Genomic DNA, 10,000 nt, shown 5'->3' on the forward strand with positions numbered 1-10,000 from the left:
ATTCCCACTTTTACCCCCATATATACAGGGTTACAGGTTAAGTCGACCTATTTTTCGTTTTCCGGGCATTTTCCCACGCTTTTTTCGGACATTTTCACGCATTTTCCGGATATTTTCCAGGCATTACCCAGGCATAGGACATTTCCACGCATTTTCCGCATTTTCCGCCGATAGGTTAGGTTAGGTTAGGTAAGGAAAATTTTTCTAAGTCCGGAAAATTTCCATACGTCAGGAAAATTTATATGTATAAGCCAGGAAAATTTCTATACGTCAGGAAAAATTTCTATAAGGTGGAAAAGGATAGGTTAGGTTAGGTTAGGTTAGGTTAGGAAAATTTTTCTAAGTCCGGAAAATTTCCATACGCCAGGAAAATTTCCATATGCCAGGAAAATTTCTATACGTCAGGAAAATTTATATAAGCCAGGAAAATTTCTATACGTCAGGAAAAATTTCTATAAGGTGGAAAAGGATAGGTTAGCTTAGGTTAGGTTAGAAAAATTTTTCTAAGTCCGGAAAATTTCCATACGCCAGGAAAATTTCCATACTCCAGGAAAATTTGTATACGTCAGGAAAATTTATATAAGCCAGGAAAATTTCTATACGTCAGGAAAAATTTCTAAAGGTGGAAAAGGATAGGTTAGGTTAGGTTAGGTTAGGAAAATTTTTCTAAGTCCGGAAAATTTCCATACGCCAGGAAAATTTCTATACGTCAGGAAAATTTATAGTATAAGCCAGGAAAATTTCTATACGTCAGGAAAAATTTCTATAAGGTGGAAAAGGATAGGTTAGGTTAGGAAAATTTTTCTAAGTCCGGAAAATTTCCATACGCCAGGAAAATTTCTATACGTCAGGAAAATTTCTATACGTCAGGAAAATTTATATAAGCCAGGAAAATTCCTATACGTCAGGAAAAATTTCTATAAGGTGGAAAAGGATAGGTTAGGTTAGGTTAGGTTAGGTTAGGTTAGGTTAGGTTAGGAAAATTTTTCTAAGTCCGAAAATTTTCCATACGCCAGGAAAATTTCTATACGTCAGGAAAATTTATATAAGCCAGGAAAATTTCTATACGTCAAGAAAAATTTCTATAAGGTGGAAAAGGATAGGTTAGGTTAGGTTAGGTTAGGTGAGGTTAGGTTAGGTTAGGTTAGGTTAGGTTAGGAAAATTTTTCTAAGTCCGGAAAATTTCCATACGCCAGGAAAATTTCCATACGCCAGGAAAATTTCTATACGTCAGGAAAATTTATATAAGCCAGGAAAATTTCTATACGTCAGGAAAAATTTCTTTAAGGTGGAAAAGGATAGGTTAGGTTAGGTTATTAAATTTAAATTTCTTTACGCCGGGAAAATTTCTATAAACATGGTAAATTTCTATACGCCACTACTATACTACTGATTACAATGAAATTTAGCACACATATAGAAGGTAACTTGGATTAACACATAGGGTAGGTTTTATCCCGGAAATCCCGCGGGAACGGGAACTATGCGGGTTTTCCTTTGAAAACGCGGGCGAAGCCGCGGGCGGAAATCTAGTACAAAATATTAATTTACTAAAACTATTGCAAAACACAAAACTATAATATAAATATAACAGAAAATCGGTTCGAATGTCTGTCCGTGTGTGCTATTTTCCCTATATAAATTTGTATAATTAAAACTAGAGAACCGATTTTGATGCGGTTTATTTCAATAGATAGACTGCATCTCGAGGAAGCTTTTAGTAAGTATATATAATTTGTTAAGTTCTGAACAATGCAGGCACAGCCGCGGGCGATAGCTAATCAATCTACCACTTATTTGTTAAACAGTTACTAAAAAAAAAAAATAAAAAAAACTTTAAATTAACTGTACCTACAAGTTTAATTATTTCTCCATTTAATAATTAATATTAATTTTTAAGTGGTATATCAATTAAATTTACGTTTTCTCTACATAAGAACCGTACGTAATCGTACTTCAAGGAATATACTTGATAAGAAAGAATTATCGAAATCGGTTCAGCCGTTCACACGTGATGCCGTGACAACGCGAAACGGGTCTCATTTTTATATTGTACGTACCTACCTACCTACCTACCTACCTACCTACATAATATATAGATTTTTAGATTATTCTTCTGTATAATCTAAACCAATTAAAGTTAAACACCTACGAAACGGCTCGACCGATTCTCATGAAATGTTGTGTGCATATCGGGTTGGTAGATCTGACAATCATAATATTGTATCTACACTAATATTATAAAGAGGAAAACTTTGTTTGTTAATGAATAGGCTCATCATCAAAACTACTGGACCGATTGTGATGAAATTTGGCACAGACAATCTTTAGACGCTGAGAAAGAACATAGGCTACTTTTTTTTATTGCGAAATAATATGTACCACGGGCGAAGCCCTAGTTTGTAAATAAAATAAAATAAATCATACCCGCAAATGACCAACGTAAATAATAATTATTGTTGAACGTATAATTCGAAATTCGAATTTCAAAATTACAACTTTAGGTTTTTTTTTTTTCTCACTGCTGTTGTTCAAAATTGAAACTGTAGTCTGTATACTCCGTACTTTTTTTCCGTTTCTGTATAAAACCGGTCCAGATCGCGCCACACGGCGTTACGGCCGTCGGTTCGTAATGCGAGCTAGCACTTTTGGTTAACGGCCAATACCGTGGAGCGTAAGCGTCCCCTCCACACAGTGGGCGGTGAACATGCGGTGAATCATTTAGATGTTTACATTTGGCATTTTTTTTTTTAAATCACATAAGGCTGAGGTAAAATAACAGTACAGACTACAGTCGAATTGGGAATCATCAAGGAGGATTTTATTTAATATTTTAATTAAAGATATGAAACCTTATTTGTGTTAAACTTTTTTATTTTTTTTAATTGACACCAATAAATCAAACTGACGATGTCTGTCGAAATAAATACGATATTGATTCAAAGATAGTACATGAAATTGCATTGCGTTGTTATATTAATATAATAAAATGGTTGTGAGTGAAAAAAATTATGTAACATTTATAAAAATATCGAGCTAAATCATAATGGTATATAATTTATTATGAATTCGTTTTTAGGATAACCACAAAAATGTGCATGTGCACACACAAATTAAAAACCGTCTCCAAAACCGAGAAAATTGAACGGCAGGCAGCATTGAAAGGTATGGTTATTTATCCATCAATTATTTGTTGTTATTATTATACTAGCTGTGCCCGCGACTTCGTCCGCGTGGAATAGTGACTGCATATAGTAGTTACTACTTATACTTAACACACAATAACTATTGAGTAAACACGTCTTGAAACACGTACTATCATATACAACTAAATTATAAGTAGGTACTTACAGATTATTATGGAACAGTTAAGAAATAAAATAAATAATAACGGGTAGTAATAAAAGCTCCGATAATAAATTTAAAAATGTCCTTACTAAAAATATAATATTTACTGCCCGAAATACTAAATCTCCGACTACTTCTGTCCGACTAAAAATGACGAAACGACCGAATGATATACTTAAATCTTAGAAAAAATCTTATGACTGTTAATTGCTGTAATACTTTTTTACCATATAAAATTATGTTCTACTGATAACAATGCTTTGTAATTATTACCTTTACTTGCCAACTAGAAATTCATCAATTACATTTAATTTTTCATAAACTCTGTGCTATTTTTACTACAATGTTATACTTAAATTTCTATTGTTGGCGCTTGTCCAGAAAGTTATTAAAAATACAAAAATGTACTTACTATAATCATGAATAGGCATGACGACAGTATCCATAAATGATCGTATTAGTGTTTTTAAGGGAAAATGTATAATAAATAAATTAAATATAGTGACTTAGAAATCTTAAAAACATTAAGATTAATGAGATTATCAATAAAATAAAACATTGAAATTCTGCAGTTGGCCATTTTGACTAAAACACGCGTGACGTCACGCATACGTAAACAACTCACGTCAGATGTGTTTTGTTGTTATGAATATGTTGAGAATACGCATTTTTATTTATTTTCTATTGTTTCACGTATGCTTTATCGACTCAGAACAGAAATATAATTGCGAATTCACGAATACATGGTTCGGGGTTCTCCGCGCCAACTTTATACAATCATTTCTTATTATTTTCTCGCTTGAAATAATTACTAACACATTTTTGAGCATTATTTTTATGTGGATTCACACTGCAATACTGCACACCACTTATAAACTTTGAAATTCGTTTCTATAACACATATTAAATAAATATTTTTTTAATTTTCTTTGCAATGCGTACACATAATTACGTATTTACGAAAGAGTGACGTCACGCCTACACATGACACCTGCGAGCTGTTTTGGCACAGTTAATAAATATTTTTTGAAAAATGGCTAATAACTTCGTTAAATTTAAGTATATTACCGAAATATAGGGTTTTTCTTGTATAGTAAACGTATACACACATTATGGAAGAGGATTTCAAAATCTTTCGTCATGCCTATTCTAGTTACTACAGGTACAGGGAGCAAAGAATAAAATAAAATTCAGTTTATTATATCTTTTTCTTTTTTGTGGTTAATCTCTTATTGTTTTGTGGACGGTTTTCTGAACTTTCTGTTGCATATTTTTCTTTTAAGAAACCTAACATAACCTAACCTAACGGCTAACCTAACCTAAACTTGATTTTTTTTTGCGCGTCGACGGAGCCCCGCTTCGCGGGGCTCCTATTTCTGTGTAGTTTTTTTTTAAGAAACCTAACCTAACCTAACCTAACGGCTAACCTAACCTAAACTTGATTTTTTTCTGCGCGTCGACGGAGCCCCGCTTCGCGGGGCTCCTATTTCTGTGTAGTTTTTTTTTTTAAGAAACCTAACCTAACCTAACCTAACGGCTAACCTAACCTAAACTTGATTTTTTTTTTGCGCGTCGACGGAGCCGACCGCGCGGTCCGACCAGTTTCGGTATTTTCATCAATGTTGAGAGTTAAAAAATATATTTGGTAACCAACACTAGAAAATTAAATAACTCATAAAATTCGTAAAAGAATGATTATTTTGACATGACCTCTGTTGTCAGTAACCCAGTAATCTCGTCGGAGGTTCAGTATTTTATTCAGAAGTTTAGTTTTGTTATTCGAAGTTTAATATATTTTTAAGTAGAAATGTAATTTGATTGTGTTCATAGGTGTCAGCAAAATTTAGGTATTTTATTCGGTATGCTTTGAATTTTTTTGTCGGTATATTATTATAACGCTGGTAAATTAGAATAAAAGTCGGACAGAGATAGCTGGAGATTTATTTATTTGTCGGAACCATTATTATTTTCCAATAATAACACAAAAGAACTGTTAGTAAAATTTATTACTAAACTGAGCTATAAAACTTAGGTACAGAAGAGTTCAAAATTTCCAGGATGTGGTTATTCTCCCGCTCCCATATCCTTCTACTTTCACAGACTTTCAACTTTTCCCTTTCACCCCTAGTAAATGGCAGAACCGATTTTGATCTTAACCATGTCTAATCATACCTATATATTATGTACATGTATCCTTTCGTTTGCTACTCCATTTGGATTATTTATCCCCACTATCACCCCTAAGGTGCCCTATATGTAATAAACAGATTAACCGATTTTGATAAAACATGACTTATTGTAATTCACACGTCATTTGATATGCCGCTTGATATATTATATATATATACTAGCGGTCCGCCCCGGCTTCGCTCGTGGTACATATGAAAAATAGATGTTATAAATAGAAAATTTACCTAGAAGTAACCATAATGCTATTTGTGCAGGTTTTAGACTTATGAGCAAAAATCTAAATAAAGGTCCTTTGACCCCCCTACTACCCGCTCAGCATAACCCCCCCCCCCCCCACGCTTGGGGACTTTCGATATGATCATCTGGACATGTCAAGGAATAATTTTAGCGTATAATTTACGTAATAAAGTAATTCATGTATAGAATGCCTTAGCAAATGTCCGTGTTGAATAAAATTAATTTCTAAATCGGTGTTTTCTTAACTGTTCCCCACTCTAGAACTTATGATTACTTGCTTAGTCATCTTAAGGTCTCCAGAATGGGTCATGTAGTAGAGACTTAGCTTAATACGGTTAATGTTGAAAGATGAGTCTTCCTACATATTACATTTACAATATACATAGTACACAACATTTACTATTCATAAGCTAGTATTTTATAAACTAAGTTTTTCGTCTTAATAAGCCGTTCAAGTTTGTATGTTGTATTGTTTATAGCATTTTCCTACTATTACACCCACTATTTAAATAGCTTGCTTCATATATTTTGTAAGTCATTTTTTACCCAAAAAATAAGAAATAAAATACCGCCGTAATACGATACGAATTATCCTAATACGGTGGTATAACTCCGAAATAGGAAAAATACTGGGCATGTTTATTCTGCGGTATGTGTTCTTAATTAGAAATCCTGTTAAATATGAAAACGGTTGAGTACAAAATGTTTGTTTCTTAGAAGGGGTAAAAATAGGAAGGTGTATTTTAATTTAGCCGAATTTTTTCGAATTTTAAATTTTCGAATTTTCTGAGAAAAGAGAAACGAAACAGCTAATATTATGATTAAAAATTTCGTGGCCAGAAATAATTTAGATTTAAAAGGCTAACCTAACCTAACCTAACCTAACCTAACCTAACCTTACCTAACCTAACCTAACCTAAACACAAACCTAACTATTAAATCGTCACACAGAAACCTAACTATTATTACATTGAGGTTCAAATTTATGTCTATCAAAAATGAACGCCCTCTTTTGTTTTTGTTGTTGTTGTTGAATAGCCGAATTTTTTCGAATTTTAAAATTTTCGAATTTTCTGAGAAAAGAGAAACGAAATGTAGCTAATATTATGATTATAAATTTCGTGGCCAGAAATAATTTAGTTTTAAAAAGCTAACCTAACCTAACCTAACCTACACACAAACCTAACTATTATTACATTGAGGTTCAAATTTATGTCTATCAAAAATTAACGCCCTCTTTTGTCGTTGTTGTTGTTGTTGTTGTTGTTGTTTATAATTTATTTAATATGGACCACGAAATTTATAATCATGAATTATTTTTGACGACTGCACGCCGTAACTGCACGCGTACAAAGTTTTTTGACTTGACCTTGAAAACACGAGGCGTTAGTCGCGCGCGGCGTATGTATGTATGTATGTATGTATGTATGTACATATGCCGTGCGTGATACGTGAAAAATTAAACAAGCAGAAACACCATTGCCGGGATGCGAGACAATCGGTGCGCGAGGCTAGCGAAGACGGGGGGCGATGCGCGTGCGCAGCAGCGAGAGATTGTACGTATGTGTATGTATCATTATTTCGTCGCTGTTGTACCGCGTCGCCCGTGTGTGCTCTGCGCTCTCCTCGTTGCCGCAGTTCGCGTGTCGGTGTGGCGTTGATGTGGGGTTGGGGTTGGTGTTTGGTGGTGAGTCTGACAGAATTGTAGAGTAGTGTTAGTTCTATAAAATAATAAAAGACCAAAGATGATATATTATAAAAGCGTGTGTTGTGCAAACGGCGCGATACAGTTTTTAATCTTTAGTATTTTATGGAACAACAAAAACTCTTCAAATCAGAAGATCAGTGTTCAGTAGTGTGGTAGTAGTAGTAGTAGTAGAAGAAGAAGTAGTAGTAGCTGTAGTAACATTGCGTCTGCCGACGGTTTGATAGATTGTCAGTTTCGTAGATTGTATTTTATATGTGTAGTGTAATAAATATTACGCATCTTGATACACTCTCGGAGCGCAGACCGTGAAAAATATACTACGACTATTGAACGGCAGTATGAAAATTTTTAATGCTCACATCGCACACGTTTGTGATGTACCAATGGGCTTTTATCAGATGTTTATACGTGTGTGTGTGAAACACACGTATATTCCAAAACTTGGTCGCAATTTTCGATCCTTCCACTCTCCGTGCGTAGATTGATCGTTTGCGTCATAAAAGTTGACCGATATTAAAATTTTTCCTTCGCTTGATGCGAATGGGAATTGTTGAGGGGTGTCTCGTTAAGATGATACTTTCAACGGTTAAACTGACTGTGTTCAGATTTATCCACGTGTGCGCGCCCGTGTGTGTGTGTGAATAGTGTGCGTGTGACGGTCGCCGCCGTCACATATCATGTTATTTAAACACGCCTCGCGCACATAATATAATTATATAGAGAAGCAAACGTCGCGGCGGCATCGTCGTGTTACGTTTGAGGCTCTAGCGGAAGCTTTAGTTAGCTCCCTGGTTGATCCTGCCAGTAGTTATATGCTTGTCTCAAAGATTAAGCCATGCATGTCTCAGTGCAAGCCGTATTAAGGCGATACCGCGAATGGCTCAATATATCAGTTTTGGTTCCTTAGATCTTACTCAGTTACTTGGATAACTGTGGTAATTCTAGAGCTAATACATGCAATCAGAACTCTGACCAGTGATGGAATGAGTGCTTTTATTAGATCAAAACCAATCGACGGAGGGCCTGGCGTCTGAAGTCGTTAATTTTGATGAATCTGGATAACTTTTGCCGATCGCATGGTCCAGTACCGGCGACGCATCTTTCAAATGTCTGCCTTATCAACTTTCGATGGTAGTTTCTGCGACTACCATGGTTGTCACGGGTAACGGGGAATCAGGGTTCGATTCCGGAGAGGGAGCCTGAGAAACGGCTACCACATCCAAGGAAGGCAGCAGGCGCGCAAATTACCCACTCCCGGCACGGGGAGGTAGTGACGAAAAATAACGATACGGGACTCTTACGAGGCCTCGTAATCGGAATGAGTACACTTTAAATATTTTAACGAGGAACAATTGGAGGGCAAGTCTGGTGCCAGCAGCCGCGGTAATTCCAGCTCCAATAGCGTATACTAAAATTGTTGCGGTTAAAAAGCTCGTAGTTGCATTTGTGCGCCGCGCTGTCGGTGCACCGCATCCGCGGTGATACTGACACGTTTGCGGAGCATATCGTCGGTGAGCCGGTCGTTAAAAGCCGGTTCAATATCAAAATCCTATCGCGGTGCTCTTCAGTGAGTGTCGAGGTGGGCCGACAATTTTACTTTGAACAAATTAGAGTGCTCAAAGCGGGCTCAAAATGCCGCTTGAATATTTCGTGCATGGAATAATAGAATATGATCTCGGTTCTATTTTGTTGGTTTTCAGAACTCCGAGGTAATGATTAATAGGGATAACTGGGGGCATTCGTATTGCGACGTTAGAGGTGAAATTCTTGGATTGTCGCAAGACGAACATCAGCGAAAGCATTTGCCAAAGGTGTTTTCATCAATCAAGAACGAAAGTTAGAGGTTCGAAGGCGATTAGATACCGCCCTAGTTCTAACCGTAAATATGTCATCTAGCGATCCGCCGACGTTACTACAATGGCTCGGCGGGCAGCTTCCGGGAAACCAAAGATTTTGGACTCCGGGGGAGTATGGTTGCAAAGCTGAAACTTAAAGGAATTGACGGAAGGGCACCACCAGGAGTGGAGCCTGCGGCTTAATTTGACTCAACACGGGAAATCTCACCAGGCCCGGACACCGGAAGGATTGACAGATTAATAGCTCTTTCTTGATTCGGTGGGTGGTGGTGCATGGCCGTTCTTAGTTGGTGGAGCGATTTGTCTGGTTAATTCCGGTAACGAACGAGACTCTAGCCTGCTAAATAGGCGTCGTCATTTAGGTGTGCGCGGCTCTCGGGTCGCGCAACTCACTGGCGGCGTATTAAAATTCTTCTTAGAGGGACCGGCGGCTTTGAGCCGCACGAGATTGAGCAATAACAGGTCTGTGATGCCCTTAGATGTCCTGGGCCGCACGCGCGCTACACTGAAGGAATCAACATGTTCTCCCTGGCCTAGAGGCCCGGGCAACCCGTTGAAACTCCTTCGTGCTGGGGATTGGGGTTTGCAATTATCCCCCATAAACGAGGAATTCCTAGTAAGCGCGAGTCATAAGCTCGCGTTGATTACGTCCCTGCCCTTT

The 10,000-nt window shown here is 36.8% G+C and overlaps 1 non-coding gene across 1 annotated transcript in view; it reads left to right on the forward strand.

Annotated features, from left to right (window-relative positions):
• The first annotated feature begins 8,268 nt into the window (after window positions 1–8,268).
• The window catches only part of LOC149474771 (small subunit ribosomal RNA), a 1,904-nt gene continuing 172 nt past the window's right edge, over window positions 8,269–10,000 (forward strand). Inside the window, exon 1 of the ribosomal RNA XR_016318275.1 lies at window positions 8,269–10,000. This exon is cut by the window's right edge and continues 172 nt beyond it. This is a non-coding gene — a ribosomal RNA (small subunit ribosomal RNA).

Source organism: Colias philodice, unplaced genomic scaffold (genome assembly GCF_061535455.1).
Source record: "Colias philodice isolate Cphi_HAF_F1 unplaced genomic scaffold, ilColPhil1 Martin Lab GWU primary ptg000018l_1:14663442-14930425, whole genome shotgun sequence".
Taxonomy (NCBI): Eukaryota; Metazoa; Arthropoda; class Insecta; order Lepidoptera; family Pieridae; genus Colias; species Colias philodice.